This window comes from Phalangium opilio, unplaced genomic scaffold, assembly GCF_054372755.1.
Source record: "Phalangium opilio isolate 3A_F unplaced genomic scaffold, DU_Popi_V2 ptg000024l_1, whole genome shotgun sequence".
Taxonomy (NCBI): domain Eukaryota; kingdom Metazoa; phylum Arthropoda; class Arachnida; order Opiliones; family Phalangiidae; genus Phalangium; species Phalangium opilio.
The window spans coordinates 11,906,933-11,921,128 of NW_028324155.1; the positions used below are offsets into that span (position 1 = coordinate 11,906,933).

The window sequence follows — 14,196 nt, forward strand, 5'->3', positions numbered from 1 at the left end:
TGATGAAACAAAAAGGAAAAATCCAACGGCACGCATTATTCCCAAGTACTGACTGCGCTCGACGCTGCTTAACTTCGGTGATCGGACGAGAACCGTTTTTTTCAGCGTGATATGGCCGTTGCCGAGAGTGCTAGTTAATAATTCGAATTTAAATTAAGTGAGACAAATTAACCTTCATCTTCTTAAAACAATAACAAAAAGAAAATATGTTTGCTTTTTTGAAATCTATTGGAATTTTAAAGAGGAAAAAAAAGTGAAAAAGCCAACGGCACGCTGTGTTCCTAAGTGGTCTCCCTCCCAAATACTGACTGCGCTCGACGCTGCTTAACTTCGGCGATCGGAGGAGAACCGGTGTTTTCAGCGTGAAATAGCCGTTGCCGAGTGTGCTATTTAATAATTTGAATTTAATTAACCTTCATCTTTATAAAACAATAACAAAAAGAAGATATGTTTGCTTTTTTCATATCTGGTGGAATTTAAAAGAGGAAACAAAAGTGAAAAAGCCAACGGCACGAAGAGTTTCCAAGTACTGACTGCGCTCGACGCTGCTTAACTTCGGTGATCGGACGAGAACCGGTGTATTCAGCGTGATATGGCCGTTAGCGAAAGTGCTATTTAATAATTTGAATTTAATTAACTTTCATTTTTATAAAACAATAACAAAAAGAAGATATGTTTGCTTTTTTCATATCTGGTGGAATTTAAAAGAGGAAACAAAAAGGAAAAATCCAACGGCACGCAGTATTCCCAAGTACTGACTGCGCTCCACGCTGCTTAACTTCGGTGATCGGACGAGAACCGTTTTTTTCAGCGTGATATGGCCGTTGCCGAGAGTGCTAGTTAATAATTCGAATTTAAATTAAGTGAGACAAATTAACCTTCATCTTTTTAAAACAATAACAAAAAGAAAATAAGATTGCTTTTTTCATATCTATTGGAATTTAAAAGAGGAAAAAAAAGTGAAAAAGCCAACGGCACGCAGAGTTTCCAAGTACTGACTGCGCTCGACGCTGCTTAACTTCGGTGATCGGACGAGAACCGGTGTATTCAGCGTGATATGGCCGTTAGCGAAAGTACTATTTAATAATTTGAATTTAATTAACTTTCATTTTTATAAAACAATAACAAAAAGAAGATATGTTTGGTTTTTTCATATCTGGTGGGATTTAAAAGCGGAAACAAAAAGGAAAAAGCCAACGGCACGCAGTATTCCCAAGTACTGACTGCGCTCGACGCTGCTTAACTTCGGTGATCGGACGAGAACCGTTTTATTCAGCGTTATATGGCCGTTGCCGAGAGTGCTAGTTAATAATTCGAATTTGAATTAAGTGAGACAAATTAACCTTCGTCTTTTTAAAACAATAACAAAAAGAAAATATGTTTGCTTTTTTGAAATCTATTGGAATTTAAATGTGGAGAAAAAAGTGAAAAAACCAACGGCACGCAGTGTTCGTAAGTGGTCTCCCTCCCAGGTACTGACTGCGCTCGACGCTGCTTAACTTCCTGATCGGAGGAGAACCGGTGTATTCAGCGTGATATGGCCGTTGCCGAGAGTGCTAGTTAATAATTTGAATTTAATTAACCTTCATCTTTATAAAACAATAACAAAAAGAAGATATGTTTGCTTTTTTCATATCTGGTGGAATTTAAAAGAGGAAATAAAAGTGAAAAAGCCAACGGCCCGCAGTGTTCCTAAGGGGTCTCCCTCCCAAGTACTGACTGCGCTCGACGCTGCTTAACTTCCTGATCGGAGCAGAACCGGTGTATTCAGCGTGATATGGCCGTTGCCGAGAGTGCTAGTTAATAATTTGAATTTAATTAACCTTCATCTTTATAAAACAATAACAAAAAGAAGATATGTTTGCTTTTTTCATATCTGGTGGAATTTAAAAGAGGAAACAAAAGTGAAAAAGCCAACGGCACGCAGAGTTTCCAAGTACTGACTGCGCTCGACGCTGCTTAACTTCGGTGATCGGACGAGAACCGGTGTTTTCAGCGTGATATGGCCGTTGCCGAGAGTGCTAGATAATAATTCGAATTTAAATTAAGTGAGACAAATTAACCTTCATCTTTTTAAAACAAAAACAAAAAGAAAATAAGTTTGCTATTTTCATATCTGGTGGAATTTAAATGATGAAACAAAAAGGAAAAATCCAACGGCACGCATTATTCCCAAGTACTGACTGCGCTCGACGCTGCTTAACTTCGGTGATCGGACGAGAACCGTTTTTTTCAGCGTGATATGGCCGTTGCCGAGAGTGCTAGTTAATAATTCGAATTTAAATTAAGTGAGACAAATTAACCTTCATCTTCTTAAAACAATAACAAAAAGAAAATATGTTTGCTTTTTTGAAATCTATTGGAATTTTAAAGAGGAAAAAAAAGTGAAAAAGCCAACGGCACGCTGTGTTCCTAAGTGGTCTCCCTCCCAAATACTGACTGCGCTCGACGCTGCTTAACTTCGGCGATCGGAGGAGAACCGGTGTTTTCAGCGTGAAATAGCCGTTGCCGAGTGTGCTATTTAATAATTTGAATTTAATTAACCTTCATCTTTATAAAACAATAACAAAAAGAAGATATGTTTGCTTTTTTCATATCTGGTGGAATTTAAAAGAGGAAACAAAAGTGAAAAAGCCAACGGCACGAAGAGTTTCCAAGTACTGACTGCGCTCGACGCTGCTTAACTTCGGTGATCGGACGAGAACCGGTGTATTCAGCGTGATATGGCCGTTAGCGAAAGTGCTATTTAATAATTTGAATTTAATTAACTTTCATTTTTATAAAACAATAACAAAAAGAAGATATGTTTGCTTTTTTCATATCTGGTGGAATTTAAAAGAGGAAACAAAAAGGAAAAATCCAACGGCACGCAGTATTCCCAAGTACTGACTGCGCTCCACGCTGCTTAACTTCGGTGATCGGACGAGAACCGTTTTTTTCAGCGTGATATGGCCGTTGCCGAGAGTGCTAGTTAATAATTCGAATTTAAATTAAGTGAGACAAATTAACCTTCATCTTTTTAAAACAATAACAAAAAGAAAATAAGATTGCTTTTTTCATATCTATTGGAATTTAAAAGAGGAAAAAAAAGTGAAAAAGCCAACGGCACGCAGAGTTTCCAAGTACTGACTGCGCTCGACGCTGCTTAACTTCGGTGATCGGACGAGAACCGGTGTATTCAGCGTGATATGGCCGTTAGCGAAAGTACTATTTAATAATTTGAATTTAATTAACTTTCATTTTTATAAAACAATAACAAAAAGAAGATATGTTTGGTTTTTTCATATCTGGTGGGATTTAAAAGCGGAAACAAAAAGGAAAAAGCCAACGGCACGCAGTATTCCCAAGTACTGACTGCGCTCGACGCTGCTTAACTTCGGTGATCGGACGAGAACCGTTTTATTCAGCGTTATATGGCCGTTGCCGAGAGTGCTAGTTAATAATTCGAATTTGAATTAAGTGAGACAAATTAACCTTCGTCTTTTTAAAACAATAACAAAAAGAAAATATGTTTGCTTTTTTCATATCTATTGGAATTTAAAAGAGGAAAAAAAAGTGAAAAAGCCAACGGCAAGCAGTGTTCCTAAGTAGTCTCCCTCCCAAGTACTGACTGCGCTCGACGCTGCTTAACTTCGGTGATCGGACGAGAACCGGTGTTTTCAGCGTGATATGGCCGTTGCCGAGAGTGCTATTTAATAATTCGAATTTAAATTAAGTGAGACAAATTAACCTTCATCTTTTTAAAACAATAACAAAAAGAAAATATGTTGGCTTTTTTCATATCTATTGGAATTTAAAAGAGGAAAAAAGTGAAAAAGCCAACGGCACGCAGTGTTCCTAAGTGGTCTCCCTCCCAAGTACTGACTGCGCTCGACGCTGCTTAACTTCGGTGATCGGACGAGAACCGGTGTTTTCAGCGTTATATGGCCGTTGCCGAGAGTGCTAGATAATAATTCGAATTTAAATTAAGTGAGACAAAATAACCTTCATCTTTATAAAACAATATCAAAAAGAAGACATGTTTGGTTTTTTCATATCTGGTGGAATTTAAAAGAGGAAATAAAAGTGAAAAAGCCAACGGCACGCAGAGTTTCCAAGTACTGACTGCGCTCGACGCTGCTTTACTTCGGTGATCGGACTAGAGCCGGTGTTTTCAGCGTGATATGGCCGTTGCCGAGAGTGGTAGATAATAATTCGAATTTAAATTAAGTGAGACAAAATAACCTTCATCTTTTTTAAACAATAACAAAAAGAAAATATATTTGCTTTTTTCATATCTATTGGAATTTAAAAGAGGAAAAAAAAGTGAAAAAGCCAACGGCACGCAGTGTTCCTAAGTGGTCTCCCTCCCAAGTACTGACTGCGCTCGACGCTGCTTAACTTCGGTGATCGGACGAGAACCGGTGTTTTCAGCGTGATATGGCCGTTGCCGAGAGTGATATTTAATAATTTGAATTTAATTAACCTTCATCTTTGTAAAACAATAACAAATAGAAGATATGTTTGCTTTTTTCATATCTGGTGGAATTTAGAAGAGGAAACAAAAAGGAAAAAGCCAACGGCACGCTGTGTTCCCAAGTACTGACTGCGCTCGACGCTGCTTAACTTCGGAGATCGGACGAGAACCGGTGTTTTCAGCGTGATATGGCCGTTAGCGAAAGTGCTATTTAATAATTTGAATTTAATTAAATTCGTCTTTATAAAACAATATCAAAAAGAAGATATGTTTGGTTTTTTCATATCTGGTGGAATTTAAAAGAGGAAATAAAAGTGAAAAAGCCAACGGCCCGCAACTTCGGTGACCGGACGGGAACCGGTGTATTCAGCGTGATATGGCCGTTTCCGAGAGTGCTATTTAATAATTTGAATTTAATTAACTTTCATCTTTATAAAACAATAACAAAAAGAAGATATGTTTGCTTTTTTATATCTGGTGGAATTTAAACGAGGATACAAAAGTGAAAAAACCAACGGCACGCAGAGTTTCCAAGTACTGACTGCGCTCGACGCTGCTTAACTTCGGAGATCGGACGAGAACCGGTGTTTTCAGCGTGATATGGCCGTTAGCGAAAGTGCTATTTAATAATTTGAATTTAATTAAGTTTCGTCTTTATAAAACAATATCAAAAAGAAAATATATTTGCTTTTTTCATATCTATTGGAATTTAAATGAGGAAAAAAAGTGAAAAAGCCAACGGCACGCAGTGTTCCTATGTGGTCTCCCTCCCAAGTAGTGACTGCGCTCGACGCTGCTTAACTTCGGTGATCGGACGAGAACCGGTGTTTTCAGCGTGATATGGCCGTTGCCGAGAGTGCTATTTAATAATTTGAATTTAATTAACCTTCATCTTTGTTAAACAATAACAAAAAGAAGATATGTTTGCTTTTTTCATATCTGGTGGAATTTAGAAGAGGAAACAAAAAGGAAAAAGCCAACGGCACGCTGTGTTCCCAAGTACTGACTGCGCTCGACGCTGCTTAACTTCGGTGATCCGACGAGAACCGGTGTTTTCAGCGTGATATGGCCGTTGCCGAGAGTGCTAGATAATAATTCGAATTTAAATTAAGTGAGACAAAATAACCTTCATCTTTTTAAAACAATAACAAAAAGAAAATATATTTGCTTTTTTCATATCTATTGGAATTTAAAAGAGGAAAAAAAGTGAAAAAGCCAACGGCACGCAGTGTTCCTAAGTGGTCTCCCTCCCAAGTACTGACTGCGCTCGACGCTGCTTAATTTCGGTGATCGGACGAGAACCGGTGTTTTCAGCGTGATATGGCCGTTAGCGAAAGTGCTATTTAATAATTTGAATTTAATTAACTTTCATCTTTATAAAACAATATCCAAAAGAAGACATGTTTGGTTTTTTCATATCTGGTGGAATTTAAAAGAGGAAATAAAAGTGAAAAAGCCAACGGCACGCAGAGTTTCCAAGTACTGACTGCGCTCGACGCTGCTTTACTTCGGTGATCGGACTAGAACCGGTGTTTTCAGCGTGATATGGCCGTTGCCGAGAGTGGTAGATAATGATTCGAATTTAAATTAAGTGAGACAAAATAACCTTCATCTTTTTTAAACAATAACAAAAAGAAAATATATTTGCTTTTTTCATATCTATTGGAATTTAAAAGAGGAAAAAAAAGTGAAAAAGCCAACGGCACGCAGTGTTCCTAAGTGGTCTCCCTCCCAAGTACTGACTGCGCTCGACGCTGCTTAACTTCGGTGATCGGACGAGAACCGGTGTTTTCAGCGTTATATGGCCGTTGCCGAGAGTGCTAGATAATAATTCGAATTTAAATTAAGTGAGACAAAATAACCTTCATCTTTATAAAACAATATCAAAAAGAAGACATGTTTGGTTTTTTCATATCTGGTGGAATTTAAAAGAGGAAATAAAAGTGAAAAAGCCAACGGCACGCAGAGTTTCCAATTACTGACTGCGCTCGACGCTGCTTTACTTCGGTGATCGGACTAGAACCGGTGTTTTCAGCGTGATATGGCCGTTGCCGAGAGTGGTAGATAATAATTCGAATTTAAATTAAGTGAGACAAAATAACCTTCATCTTTTTTAAACAATAACAAAAAGAAAATATATTTGCTTTTTTCATATCTATTGGAATTTAAAAGAGGAAAAAAAAGTGAAAAAGCCAACGGCACGCAGTGTTCCTAAGTGGTCTCCCTCCCAAGTACTGACTGCGCTCGACGCTGCTTAACTTCGGTGATCGGACGAGAACCGGTGTTTTCAGCGTAATATGGCCGTTGCCGAGAGTGCTATTTAATAATTTGAATTTAATTAACCTTCATTTTTGTAAAACAATAACAAAAAGAAGATATGTTTGCTTTTTTCATATCTGGTGGAATTTAGAAGAGGAAACAAAAAGGAAAAAGCCAACGGCACGCTGTGTTCCCAAGTACTGACTGCGCTCGACGCTGCTTAACTTCGGTGATCGGACGAGAACCGGTGTTTTCAGCGTGATATGGCCGTTGCCGAGAGTGCTAGATAATAATTCGAATTTAAATTAAGTGAGACAAAATAACCTTCATCTTTTTAAAACAATAACAAAAAGAAAATATATTTGCTTTTTTCATATCTATTGGAATTTAAAAGAGGAAAAAAAGTGAAAAAGCCAACGGCACGCAGTGTTCCTAAGTGGTCTCCCTCCCAAGTACTGACTGCGCTCGACGCTGCTTAACTTCGGTGATCGGACGAAAACTGGAGTATTCAGCGTGATATGGCCGTTGCCGAGAGTGCTATTTAATTAACGTTCATCTTTATAAAACAATAACACAAAGAAGGTATATTTGCTTTTTTCATAACTGGTGGAATTTATACGTGGAAACAAAAAGGAAAAAGCCAACGGCACGCTGTGTTCCCAAGTACTGACTGCGCTCGACGCTGCTTAACTTCAGTGATCGGACGAGAACCGATGTTTTCAGCGTGATATGGCCGTTGCCGAGAGTGGTAGTTAATAATTCGAATTTAAATTAGGTGCGACAAATTAACCTTCATCTTTTTAAAACAATAACAAATAGTACATATGTTTGCTTTTTTCATATCTATTGGAATTTGAAAGAGGAAAATAAGTGAAAAAGCCAACGGCACGCAGTGTTCCTAAGTGGTCTCCTTCCCAAGTACTGACTGCGCTCGACGCTGCTTTACTTCGGTGATCGGACGAGAACCAGTGTTTTCAGCGTGATAAGGCCGTTGCCGAGAGTGCTAGTTAATAATTCGAATTTAAATTAAGTGCTACTCAATTAACCTTCATCTTTTTAAAACAAAAACAAATAGAAAATATGTTTGCTTTTTTCATATCTATTGGAATTTAAAAGAGGAAAAAAGTGAAAAAGCCAACGGCACGCAGTGTTCCTAAGTGGTCTCCCTCCCAAGTACTGACTGTGCTCGACGCTGCTTAACTTCGGTGATAGGACGAAAACCGGAGTATTCAGCGTGATATGGCCGTTGCCGAGAGTGCTATTTAATTATCGTTCATCTTTATAAAACAATAACACAAAGAAGGTATGTTTGCTTTTTTCATAACTGGTGGAATTTATACGTGGAAACAAAAAGGAAAAAGCCAACGGCACGCTGTGTTCCCAAGTACTGACTGCGCTCGACGCTGCTTAACTTCAGTGATCGGACGAGAACCGATGTTTTCAGCGTGATATGGCCGTTGCCGAGAGTGCTATTTAATTATCGTTCATCTTTATAAAACTATAACAAAAAGAAGATATGTTTGCTTTTTTCATATCTGGTGGAATTTAAAAGAGGAAACAAAAAGGAAAAAGCCAAAGGCACGCAGTGTTCCCAAGTACTGACTGCGCTCGACGCTGCTTAACTTCGGTGATCGGACGAGAACCGTTTTTTCAGCGTGATATGGCCGTTGCCGAGAGTGCTAGTTAATTATTCGAATTTAAACTAAGTGAGACAAATTAATTCGGTCAAAAATTTGTCCAGAAAAAAATACATAAAAAAGTGTACCGAAAAAATCGCATGTTTTTTTTTCTTCAAGATACAAAATCCGTGACAACGATTACTTATTGAAAATTGAATTTCAACAGTTTTTTGAATGAATATCGTTATATTTGCTTGAATTAAAGCAAAAAGTACAAAAATAGTGGTTTCAGTGGTTATATTTGAAAATAGTGACAAAATTCTCAAAATGTGCTTCTCTTTGCAGAGAAACGTCGATTTTGCAAATGTTATCAAAAATCGAGGTACATTTTTATTTATTGATCAATCGATATGAAATCACTTTTAATGAGTATTTTATAGGTAAGTAAGCTGAATTCGGTCAAACTTTTGTCCAGAATAAAATGCATTAAAAAGTGTACCGAAAAAATCGCATGTTTTTTTTTTCAAGATACAAAATCCGTGACAACGATTTCTTATTGAAAATTGAATTTTAAGTTTTTTGAATGAATATCGTTAGATTTGCTTGAATTAAAGCAAAAAGTACAAAAATAGTGGTTTCAGTGGTTATATTTGAAAATAGTGAAAAAATTCTCAAAATGTGCTTCTCTTTGCCGAGAAACGTCGATTTTGCAAATGTTATCAAAAATCGAGGTTCATTTTTATTTATTGATCTATCGATATGAAATAACTTTTAATGAGTATTTTATAGGTAAATAAGCTGAATTCGGTCAAAAATTTGTCCAGAAAAAAATGCATTAAAAAGTGTACCGAAAAAATCGCATGTTTTTTTCTCCAAGATACAAAATCCGTGACAACGATTTCTTATTGAAAATTGAATTTTAACAGATTTTGAATTTATATCGTTATATTTGCTTGAATTAGAGCAAAAAGTACAAAAATAGTGGTTTCAGTGGTTATATTTGAAAATAGTGAAAAAATTCTCAAAATGTGCTTCTCTGGCCGAGAAACGTCGATTTTGAAAATGTTATAAAAAATCGAGGTTCATTTTTATTTATTGATCAATCGATATGAAATCACTTTTAATGAGTATTTTATAGGTAAATAAGCTGAATTCGGTCAAAAATTTGTCCAGAAAAAAATGCATTCAAAAGTGTGCCAAAAAATCGCATGTTTTTTTTCTTCAAGATACAAAATCCGTGAACGATTTCTCATTGAAAATTGAATTTGAACAGTTTTTTGAATGAATATTGTTACATTTGCTTGATTTAAAGCAAAAAGTACAAAAATAGTGGTTTCAGTGGTTATATTTGAAAATAGTGAAAAAATTCTCAAAATATGCTTCTCTGGCCGAGAAACGTCGATTTTGAAAATGTTATAAAAAATCGAGGTTCATTTTTATTTATTGATCAATCGATATGAAATCACTTTTAATGAGTATTTTATAGGTAAATAAGCTGAATTCGGTCAAAAATTTGTCCAGAAAAAAATGCATTCGAAAGTGTACCAAAAAATCGCATGTTTTTTTTCTACAAGTTACAAAATCCGTGACAACGATTTCTCATTGAAAATTGAATTTTAATAGTTTTTTGAATGAATATCGTTACATTTGCTTTAATTAAAGCAAAAAGTACAAAAATAGTGGTTTCAGTGGTTATATTTGAAAATAGTGAAAAAATCTCAAAATGTGCTTCTCTGGCCGAGAAACGTCGATTTTGCAAATGTTATTAAAAATCGAGGTACATTTTTATTTATTGATCAATCGATATGAAATCACTTTTAATGAGTATTTTATAGGTAAGTAAGCTGAATTCGGTCAAAAATTTGTCCAGAAAAAAATGCATTAAAAAGTGTACCGAAAAAATCGCATGTTTTTTCTTCAAGATACAAAATCCGTGACGGTTATATTTGAAAATAGTGAAAAAATTCTCAAAATGTGCTTCTCTTTGCCGAGAAACGTCGATTTTGCAAATGTTATCAAAAATCGAGGTTCATTTTTATTTATTGATCAATCGATATGAAATCACTTTTAATGAGTATTTTATAGGTAAATAAGCTGAATTCGGTCAAAAATTTGTCCAGAAAAAAATGCATTCAAAAGTGTACCAAAAAGTCGCATGCTTTTTTTCTTCAAGATACAAAATCCGTGACAACGATTTCTTATTGAAAATTGAATTTTAAGTTTTTTGAATGAATATCGTTTCATTTGCTTGAATTAAAGCAAAAAGTAGAAAAATAGTGGTTTCAGTAGTTATATTTGAAAATAGTGAAAAAATTCTCAAAATGTGGTTCTCTTTGCCGAGAAACGTCGATTAAGAAAATGTTATTAAAAATCGAGGTTCATTTTTATTTTTGATCAATCGGTATGAAATCACTTTTAATGAGTATTTTATAGGTAAATAAGCTGAATTCGGTCAAAAATTTGTCCAGAAAAAAATGCATTCAAAAGTGTACCAAAAAGTCGCATGCTTTTTTTCTTCAAGATACAAAATCCGTGACAACGATTTCTCATTGAAAATTGAATTTGAACAGTTTTTTGAATGAATATCGTTACATTTGCTTGAATTAAAGCAAAAAGTACAAAAATAGTGGTTTCAGTGGTTATATTTGAAAATAGTGAAAAAATTCTCAAAATGTGCTTCTCTGGCCGAGAAACGTCGATTAAGAAAATGTTATTAAAAATCGAGGTTCATTTTTATTTTTGATCAATCGGTATGAAATCACTTTAAATGAGTATTTTATAGGTAAATAAGCTGAACTCGGTCAAAAATTTGTTCAGAAAAAAATGCATTAAAAAGTGTACCGAAAAAATCGCATGTTTATTTCTTCGAGATACAAAATCCGTCACGTTTTCTTATTGAAAATTGAATTTTAACAGATTTTGAATGAATATCGTTATATTTGCTTGAATTAGAGCAAAAAGTACAAAAATAGTGGTTTCAGTGGTTATATTTGAAAATAGTGAAAAAATTCTCAAAATGTGCTTCTCTGGCCGAGAAACGTCGATTTTGCAAATGTTATTAAAAATCGAGGTACATTTTTATTTATTGATCAATCGATATGAAATCACTTTTTATGAGTATTTTATAGGTAAGTAAGCTGAATTCGGTCAAAAATTTGTCCAGAAAAAAATGCATTAAAAAGTGTACCGAAAAAATCGCATGTTTTTTCTTCAAGATACAAAATCCGTGACAACGATTTCTTATTGAAAATTGAATTTTAAGTTTTTTGAATGAATATCGTTTCATTTGCTTGAATTAAAGCAAAAAGTAGAAAAATAGTGGTTTCAGTAGTTATATTTGAAAATAGTGAAAAAATTCTCAAAATGTGGTTCTCTTTGCCGAGAAACGTCGATTTTGCAAATGTTATCAAAAATCGAGGTTCATTTTTATTTATTGTTCAATCGATATGAAATAACTTTTAATGCGTATTTTATAGGTAAGTAAGCTGAATTCGGTCAAAAATTTGTCCAGAAAAAAATGCATTAAAAAGTGTACCGAAAAAATCGCATGTTTTTTCTTCAAGATACAAAATCCGTGACAACGATTTCTTATTGAAAATTGAATTTTAAGTTTTTTGAATGAATATCGTTTCATTTGCTTGAATTAAAGCAAAAAGTAGAAAAATAGTGGTTTCAGTAGTTATATTTGAAAATAGTGAAAAAATTCTCAAAATGTGGTTCTCTTTGCCGAGAAACGTCGATTTTGCAAATGTTATCAAAAATCGAGGTTCATTTTTATTTATTGTTCAATCGATATGAAATAACTTTTAATGCGTATTTTATAGGTAAATAAGCTGAATTCGGTCAAAAATTTGTCCAGAAAAAAATGCATTAAATAGTGAACCGAAAATATCGCATGTTTTTTTCTTCAAGATACAAAATCCGTCACAACGTTTTCTTATTGAAAATTGAATTTTAACAGATTTTGAATGAATATCGTTATATTTGCTTGAATTAGAGAAAAAAGTACAAAAATAGTGGTTTCAGTGGTTATATTTGAAAATAGTGAAAAAATTCTCAAATTGTGCTTCTCTGGCCGAGAAACGTCGATTTTGCAAATGTTATTAAAAATCGAGGTACATTTTTATTTATTGATCAATCGATATGAAATCACTTTTAATGAGTATTATATAGGTAAATAAGCTGAATTCGGTCAAAAATTTGTCCAGAAAAAAATGCATTAAAAATTGTACCGAAAAAATCGCATGTTTTCTATTCGTCAAGATACAAAATCCGTGACAACGATTACTTATTGAAAATTGAATTTCAACAGTTTTTTGAATGAATATCGTTACATTCGCTTGAATTAAAGCAAAAAGTACAAAAATAGTGGTTTCAGTGGTTATATTTGAAAATTGTGAAAAAATTCTCAAAATGTGCTTCTCTGGCCGAGAAACGTCGATTTTGCAAATGTTATTAAAAATCGAGGTACATTTTTATTTATTGATCAATCGATATGAAATCACTTTTAATGAGTATTTTATAGGTAAATAAGCTGAATTCGGTCAAAAATTTGTCCAGAAAAAAATGCATTAAATACTGAACCGAAAATATCGCATGTTTTTTTCTTCAAGATACAAAATCCGTCACAACGTTTTCTTATTGAAAATTGAATTTTAACAGATTTTGAATGAATATCGTTATATTTGCTTGAATTAGAGAAAAAAGTACAAAAATAGTGGTTTCAGTGGTTATATTTGAAAATAGTGAAAAAATTCTCAAATTGTGCTTCTCTGGCCGAGAAACGTCGATTTTGCAAATGTTATTAAAAATCGAGGTACATTTTTATTTATTGATCAATCGATATGAAATCACTTTTAATGAGTATTATATAGGTAAATAAGCTGAATTCGGTCAAAAATTTGTCCAGAAAAAAATGCATTAAAAATTGTACCGAAAAAATCGCATGTTTTCTATTCGTCAAGATACAAAATCCGTGACAACGATTACTTATTGAAAATTGAATTTCAACAGTTTTTTGAATGAATATCGTTACATTCGCTTGAATTAAAGCAAAAAGTACAAAAATAGTGGTTTCAGTGGTTATATTTGAAAATTGTGAAAAAATTCTTAAAATGTGCTTCTCTGGCCGAGAAACGTCGATTTTGCAAATGTTATTAAAAATCGAGGTACATTTTTATTTATTGATCAATCGATATGAAATCACTTTTAATGTGTATTTTATAGGTAAATAAGCTGAATTCGGTCAAAAATTTGTCCATAAAAAATGCATTAAAAAGTGAACCGAAAATATCGCATGTTTTTTTCTTCAAGATACAAAATCCTTCACAACGTTTTCTTATTGAAAATTGAATTTTAACAGATTTTGAATGAATATCGTTATATTTGCTTGAATTAGAGCAAAAAGTACAAAAATAGTGGTTTCAGTGGTTATATTTGAAAATAGTGAAAAAATTCTCAAATTGTGCTTCTCTGGCCGAGAAACGTCGATTTTGCAAATGTTATTAAAAATCGAGGTACATTTTTATTTATTGATCAATCGATATGAAATCACTTTTAATGAGTATTTTATAGGTAAATAAGCTGAATTCGGTCAAAAATTTGTCCATAAAAAAATGCATTAAAAAGTGAACCGAAAATATCGCATGTTTTTTTCTTCAAGATACAAAATCCTTCACAACGTTTTCTTATTGAAAATTGAATTTTAACAGATTTTGAATGAATATCGTTATATTTGCTTGAATTAGAGCAAAAAGTACAAAAATAGTGGTTTCAGTGGTTATATTTGAAAATAGTGAAAAAATTCTCAAATTGTGCTTCTCTGGCCGAGAAACGTCGATTTTGCAAATGTTATTAAAAATC

General features: G+C 34.0%; 4 non-coding genes and 19 pseudogenes across 4 annotated transcripts; all 23 read right to left on the reverse strand.

Moving 5' to 3' along the window:
* Nucleotides 1-260: 260 nt before the first annotated feature.
* LOC149694535 (5S ribosomal RNA) lies at nucleotides 261-379 on the reverse strand (annotated as a pseudogene).
* Nucleotides 380-501: 122 nt separating this feature from the next.
* On the reverse strand, nucleotides 502-604 carry LOC149694536 (5S ribosomal RNA; annotated as a pseudogene).
* Nucleotides 605-966: 362 nt separating this feature from the next.
* On the reverse strand, nucleotides 967-1,069 carry LOC149694537 (5S ribosomal RNA; annotated as a pseudogene).
* A 362-nt stretch (nucleotides 1,070-1,431) lies between these two features.
* LOC149694538 (5S ribosomal RNA) lies at nucleotides 1,432-1,549 on the reverse strand (annotated as a pseudogene).
* Nucleotides 1,550-1,671: 122 nt separating this feature from the next.
* LOC149694539 (5S ribosomal RNA) lies at nucleotides 1,672-1,789 on the reverse strand (annotated as a pseudogene).
* A 122-nt stretch (nucleotides 1,790-1,911) lies between these two features.
* Nucleotides 1,912-2,014, reverse strand: LOC149694540 (5S ribosomal RNA; annotated as a pseudogene).
* Nucleotides 2,015-2,391: 377 nt separating this feature from the next.
* LOC149694541 (5S ribosomal RNA) lies at nucleotides 2,392-2,510 on the reverse strand (annotated as a pseudogene).
* A 122-nt stretch (nucleotides 2,511-2,632) lies between these two features.
* On the reverse strand, nucleotides 2,633-2,735 carry LOC149694542 (5S ribosomal RNA; annotated as a pseudogene).
* A 362-nt stretch (nucleotides 2,736-3,097) lies between these two features.
* On the reverse strand, nucleotides 3,098-3,200 carry LOC149694543 (5S ribosomal RNA; annotated as a pseudogene).
* Nucleotides 3,201-3,562: 362 nt separating this feature from the next.
* On the reverse strand, nucleotides 3,563-3,681 carry LOC149694544 (5S ribosomal RNA; annotated as a pseudogene).
* Nucleotides 3,682-3,816: 135 nt separating this feature from the next.
* On the reverse strand, nucleotides 3,817-3,935 carry LOC149694545 (5S ribosomal RNA; annotated as a pseudogene).
* A 377-nt stretch (nucleotides 3,936-4,312) lies between these two features.
* On the reverse strand, nucleotides 4,313-4,431 carry LOC149694546 (5S ribosomal RNA). The gene has a single exon (XR_016383069.1). It is a non-coding gene; the product is annotated as a 5S ribosomal RNA (ribosomal RNA).
* Nucleotides 4,432-4,553: 122 nt separating this feature from the next.
* Nucleotides 4,554-4,656, reverse strand: LOC149694547 (5S ribosomal RNA; annotated as a pseudogene).
* Nucleotides 4,657-4,965: 309 nt separating this feature from the next.
* On the reverse strand, nucleotides 4,966-5,068 carry LOC149694548 (5S ribosomal RNA; annotated as a pseudogene).
* Nucleotides 5,069-5,189: 121 nt separating this feature from the next.
* On the reverse strand, nucleotides 5,190-5,308 carry LOC149694549 (5S ribosomal RNA). The gene has a single exon (XR_016383348.1). It is a non-coding gene; the product is annotated as a 5S ribosomal RNA (ribosomal RNA).
* A 122-nt stretch (nucleotides 5,309-5,430) lies between these two features.
* LOC149694550 (5S ribosomal RNA) lies at nucleotides 5,431-5,533 on the reverse strand (annotated as a pseudogene).
* A 136-nt stretch (nucleotides 5,534-5,669) lies between these two features.
* On the reverse strand, nucleotides 5,670-5,788 carry LOC149694551 (5S ribosomal RNA). Its single transcript, XR_016383151.1, has one exon. It is a non-coding gene; the product is annotated as a 5S ribosomal RNA (ribosomal RNA).
* Nucleotides 5,789-6,150: 362 nt separating this feature from the next.
* Nucleotides 6,151-6,269, reverse strand: LOC149694552 (5S ribosomal RNA; annotated as a pseudogene).
* Nucleotides 6,270-6,646: 377 nt separating this feature from the next.
* Nucleotides 6,647-6,765, reverse strand: LOC149694553 (5S ribosomal RNA). Its single transcript, XR_016383158.1, has one exon. It is a non-coding gene; the product is annotated as a 5S ribosomal RNA (ribosomal RNA).
* A 122-nt stretch (nucleotides 6,766-6,887) lies between these two features.
* Nucleotides 6,888-6,990, reverse strand: LOC149694554 (5S ribosomal RNA; annotated as a pseudogene).
* Nucleotides 6,991-7,126: 136 nt separating this feature from the next.
* On the reverse strand, nucleotides 7,127-7,245 carry LOC149694555 (5S ribosomal RNA; annotated as a pseudogene).
* Nucleotides 7,246-7,592: 347 nt separating this feature from the next.
* LOC149694556 (5S ribosomal RNA) lies at nucleotides 7,593-7,711 on the reverse strand (annotated as a pseudogene).
* A 136-nt stretch (nucleotides 7,712-7,847) lies between these two features.
* On the reverse strand, nucleotides 7,848-7,966 carry LOC149694557 (5S ribosomal RNA; annotated as a pseudogene).
* Between the last annotated feature and the right edge of the window lie 6,230 nt (nucleotides 7,967-14,196).